Source organism: Sarcophilus harrisii, chromosome 2, assembly GCF_902635505.1.
Source record: "Sarcophilus harrisii chromosome 2, mSarHar1.11, whole genome shotgun sequence".
NCBI lineage: Eukaryota > Metazoa > Chordata > Mammalia > Dasyuromorphia > Dasyuridae > Sarcophilus > Sarcophilus harrisii.
The window spans coordinates 533,441,178-533,447,177 of record NC_045427.1 but is presented as its reverse complement, the minus strand read 5'-3'; positions in this window follow the sequence as shown (position 1 = coordinate 533,447,177).

Sequence of the window (6,000 nt, the reverse complement as noted above, 5' to 3'; positions counted from 1 at the left end):
CCTCCCTATCTCTCCCGTGTGCTCCCCGCCACCACTCAGGGCTGGGAGGGTGCGGGGCAGAGCACTCAATGAACAACCCCATTTCTCAGGTTTAACAACTTGAAGTCGAATTCAGAGCAATACTAATGCCTAACAAGTACCCCTTGACCATGCGGTAAGGCATTGACCATTTGGGAATAAAAAGACGGGACCAAGTCCCCGCTCTCAAGGATTTTGTAATTATGACAGTTGATCTGGGGAGACACTTCTGACGGTCCAGGGCTTTTCCATCGTACTATCAAGAATGGCCACCTCTCAGGGTGCCATCTTTTTTCCTGTTCTTCAGGATCCTGTTAGGAGTTTGCTTGGCAAAGATACCACAAGTGGTCCGCCGCTTCTTTCTCCAGCTCATTTTACAGATGGGAAAATAGGCCAAAAAAAATGAGATAAGTGACTTGCTCAGGGTCTCCCAGCTAGAACTGTCTGAGGCCAGATTTGAACTCACAAATACGACCTGTAACTGGGGCCGGCACTCTGTTCCACAGCGCCACCCAAAGCCCTGTCTGATGCACAGTAGCTGCCCCTAAAACCACAACAAACAAACGAGTGAGAGCCAGAATTTGAAGCCCAGATAGTGGAGTGCTTGGAAATAGCATTGGATTTAGATGCAGGAGAGCTAATCCCAGCAAGGCAAATTACTTAATCTCTTTAAATTTTAGTTGCCTCTTCTGTGAAATGAGACATTTGAATTAGCCACTAATGGGCCTTCTTGCTTGTAAATCTATCATTCTAAACCTTGTGCCCCACCCAGCAAACTAAACTCTGTCCTTATACTCTTTAAAATTCTTTCCCATTGACTATTCTCATGTGAGTCTCACCACAAACCTAGAGACTTAAAGACTGGTATCCTTATTTCTGTTTGACAAAATAGGAAACTAATGTCCAGAGTTTCAGAAAGTCAGAACCAGAGGTGACACTAGAACTCAAGCCTTCTGCTTCTTAATGCAATTTTCTTCTCTTTTTTCTCTCTTTTCTCTTTCTCCTTGTTTTCCCCCTTTTCCAATGTCTTAGGGCCATAGGCCTTTTGGTAACCGAGATCATCTTTGTTTCCCCCATTTTCTCAGAAGTACTGAAAACAGCAACAAAAAGGAGAAGTTGTTTAAGAGCCAATCATCATTGGAGAGTTGTTATTGTTGTTCAGTTATTCATGATGACTCTTCCTTGACCAGAGCAGACCAGGCTTTTCTTCAGCTCAAGGGGTTCATTTTCTGAAGCCATATCTTTTAACATTTTAATATTGTCATGGGCTTTCTTGGCAAAGATAATAAAAGTGGTTTGCCATTTCTAGGATCATTTTTTTTTGTCAAAATTCTCTACAATCCTAGCTCTGTAACCATGGGCAAGTCATTTAACCTTGATTGCCTTGCCAAAAGAAAAAAAAAAAAAGAATTCTCTACTATGATTCATCAGTCTTGGATAAATTTGTACAACATAACTCATAGTTTCATTGAGCTGTGTAAGTCCTCTGCTATGACAAGATAGTGACCTAGGAAGGGGTTTTTTGATTTGAGCGTATCTGTCAAAAAACCCTGACTGATATACACAAAGTACAGCCTTTCTAAGCACAAGATTATGGGTAAAGTGCCATCAGAAACAGGAATCCATTTTCATAGAACTGAAATGTTTCGCACTTTGAGTTCATTTTTGTGAGTATTCTTTCAGTGATACAAATGGAAACTCATCCATATCTTCTCATCCAAGGCAGTTCTGGTCTAAATCATTCTGTGAATTCTGTTCTAGGGATTTCCTCAAGATGTACATTTTAATTTATTATTAATTTCTGATTCATTGTAATTAGCATATTGAAAGGATATCTCAAAGTGAAAGTCATCCTTTCAGTATGCTAACAATTAATGAGAAGATCCCTGTTTTTAAAGGTTAAACAGCCCTTTTTTTTTTTTTCAGTTTCAAATAGTAGTACTCTATTGCTGCACAGTATAGTATGGTCTCCAATCAATCCTTATCCACGTTTTTGTAGCTGTTTCTGCTGAGTGGATGTGGTAGAGACTAATGAGGAGCCTGCAGATGTCTTCTCTGCATCTCACAGACTTAAAGATTCCCCTCTGTTTTACTACCAAAGGCCACTCCTTTTTGGCAGAGCTTTCCCAGAACTGGTGGCTTGGCCTTTTCCATTCATAGCCTCCTGAATAGATTGCTATTTCAGGGCCCCATCACATCTTCTGACACAATATTTCTGTCTGTAGCACTACTCTTATTTCCCTTCTTTCAGACGGCCCACTTCAGCTGCACCCACAGTTCTATAAACAGTTGCGCACATCTCTGTGCTATTATCGATTCCCCATACCTACAATCTAATAGAGATGGGCAGCAACAAGCATGAGCTGGCTGTGTTCCACAGTTTCCTTTTAGCTCTCCTTACTTGCTATTTGAGTAAAGCATTGTTAAAAGCTGATAACTGAACTCTCTTTTTTCCTCCCTCTTTCTTTGCTTTTCTCCCTTCTCCCCTCCTCTCCCTTTCTTTCTTTACCTCTTTTCCCCTTCCTCCCCCAAATCTCCCTCCCTTCTCTGTTTTTCTCTTTCTCTTTCTCCTTCTCTTTTTCTGTTTTTCCTTCTCTGTGTTTTTCCCCCCTCATTTTCTTTCTTTCATACTGCAGAAAGTTATGCACAATCACAACCCTATATGTAGTATTATAGCTTGATACTATTGTTATTCAATCTCTTTATAAATACTCAGAACTTGGAGATTCAGAGTTGTTTTTTTTTTTTTTTTTTTACATTGTCTATTAAAATACTCCTAGATGCTATAGCAGAATTCAATGAAGACTCTTTATATAGCCGATTGAAATCTTTAGTTGCTTTTATTTTCCTGGTTGGTCTTTTCTAATTTTCATCAGTTCACTTTGAAAACTAGCCTCCATTTTCATGTGGGAGTGTGGGGGGCTATATGTATTCTCTGATAGCAAGAACTTTTATTATCACAAAGCAACTCCAGGGCACTTTTTTATAATAGATTTGGAAAAGGTTTATAGCCTGTCAAACTGAGAGTTTCCTAAAGAATCATATACAAGATTAAAGAGAGAGAGAGAAGAAATGCAATCAGTAAATCAGTAAGTAGGAAACAAGACTAAACTTCATCACTGAACATTTAAGTACCCTATACTAAGCACAGATCCTATCTTTTATCTTTCTTTGTATCCCCAATTGATTAGCCCAGTACTGGGCATATAATAGGTATCTAATAATGTGTAAATGACTGACTTCCTCTTCTGCCACTCTCCCACTCCTTTTTCTCCCTCACTTTCTCTTTCCTTGCGTTCCTTTATTTTCTTCTTCACTTAAGCCTAAGGGCTGACAGTAACTGCATCTATTAACATATATTATTTAGCCTGGTCCTTCACAAAATCTCAGAATTCTCCGGGGTTTTTTACTCCAAACTGAACTTCATCAACCACTCCAATAATGGTCATCTAGGTTCTCCTTAAAGATTCTGAGTAAAGAGGAATTCACTCATTTTAGCCCATTACAATTTTATCTAACTTCCATTATTGGGAATTTTTGTTTCCTTTCTACAAACCTAAATTCAGCTCTTCACAATTTCTACTCAATATTTCTAGTTCTGCCCTGTGGGGCTAAGCAAAGCAAGACAAATCCCTCTTCCACATGACAGCCCTTCAAATACTTGAAGACAGTTATTCATCTCTTTCCCTGCTAAGTCTTTTCCATGCTAAACCAAACTAAATTCCCCAAGATTTTCAACTCATCCTCCAATAGTATGATTTTGAAGTTCTTCAATAACTGGTGGGCTTTTTTAGATCTTCTCGAGATCATAAGTGCCCTTATTTAAAAATGGTGTCCAGAACTAAAGATCCCAGATTTTGGGAAGTATGTGAATCTATCACCCAGAGGGATGCTGGGCCTACACACTGTGTCTCTCTGCAAGTATAGTAAATTCACATCACCTTCTCTTGCTGCCATATCATACTAGTGATTCATATTAATCTTACAATCCACTAAAGTTCTTAAATATTTTTCAGAAAAATATTTAGGTATAGGTCTCCTAGTTTGTGCTTATGGCTGATTCTTTTTTAAACTCAATAGAACATTATATTTTTGTAATACAATATTGTAGTTTGTAAAGAGCTTTAAAAAATATTGATTCTCTCCAAAAAAGTTATTAACTATCCTACCCTTTCAGATTTATATAACCTGAAAATTTGATAAACATCCCATTTATGCCTTCATCTAAAAATCTGATAAAATTTTAATCAGCTTACAATCTAACACATATTCCTAAGGAAGTAAAAACTTCTTTCCAGCTGTCATCAAATTAATAACTCTTTGGATTGTTTACCTTCTTAAAGAGGGGGAAGAAAAGGGAAGGAAGAAGAAAATTTGGAACTCAAAATTAAATAAACAAAACAAATGATGTTTTTAAAAAACTGAGAAAAATGAAGTAAATGTATCAACAGTTACTCTTTGGATCTGGTCATTCACCCAGTTCTAAATTCATCTAACAATACTGTTGCTTACTGCACATGCCTTCATATTTTCCATAGTATTTGAGATACTTTGTCCAATGATTTGCCAAAGTCCAATCTTTAGGCTATAGACCTGGATCCCAAATCCAGGTATTTCCTGACTGACCAGTTAGCATGGCTCTTGAATGTTCCTGCTGAAGCTCTTTGTGATCAACTATTTCTTTCTTTTCTGGATGTTCAATAACCATTCTTTAAAAATATGTATCAAAACTTTGCCAAGAATCAAAGTCAAATTCACTGTCCCATAGTTTTCCACTCCCTTTACTTTTTCAAAAAGCAAGACAAAATTTGCCTTTCACTAGTTCTGCTGTACCTCCCCTGTTCTTTACTGTCTTTCAGAGAATACTGAAGGCAGCTAAACAGTTAGATTTTTCAATTTTTCAGTGGCACTGGAAATATTTTATCTGAACCTAATAATTGAACTCATCAAAGATAGGTAGGTGCTTATTCTTGATTTATTGCCATATTTACCTTGTTTATTGACCTCATATTGGTCATTTTTTGGCTCTCTCTTATGCAAAAGTCACTTAAGTCAATCAATAAAAAAATTCTAAGCTCCCAAAATACTCCAGACACTATGCTAAGCACTGGAATACAACAAAAGTCCAGCAGCATCCTTTCATGCAGCTTACAATCTAATGAAGGAAACAACATGCAAAGAATTATGGACAAACAAATTATATACAAAAAAAATAATATACAAGGTGAAAAAAGTTAAATACAAAATAAATAAATAGACAAAATCAGTAGAAAGTAATCAATGGAGGGAAGGTAGTAGAATTATGAGGACTTAGAAAAGTTTCCTATAAAAGGTGGTATCTTAGCTGGAACTGAAACTAAATTGAGAGATCATTCCATAAATGCAAAGGACAGTTAAATCCAAGTATCTTTGTCTTTGTTTTTAAGTAACAATTATTGTAATCCTTTTTTTTTAAGTTATAGCAATTTTTTTAAAAATGAACAACTGTTTTCTTGTCCTTTACTCTCAGAATCAACCTCCAATCATTTTGACCATTGGTGCAGAAAGACTATTCTTGAAGATCCTAAGATGCTTTTGTTTTTATTTTCCATTACCTATTCTTACTTCTTTCTTCTAAATTTATTTTTTAAAAATCTAAGTAGGTAGATCAGTACCCTGTGCATCCACATCACTCTCTTGTGATAACTCCTTTTCCTCTTCAATGGATTTATTTTGTCTATAGACTTACATCAAAGGAAGTTGTGAATCCTTGATTCAAACTAAGCTCCAGGCCCTTTTGTTCTATATTTCATAAACTCCTAATATAATTCATCCACTTAACTATGCATGTCATATGCAAAACTGAGTCTCACCATCTCTCATCTCTCTCCACTTTCCTCCCCTTCCCCCAAGAAATTTTTGACTGAGATATCAAAAACGAGAATATTTTAACAATAGAGAACTCCTCTCTTCTATTTTGCAGGCCATTATACACAGGGAGTG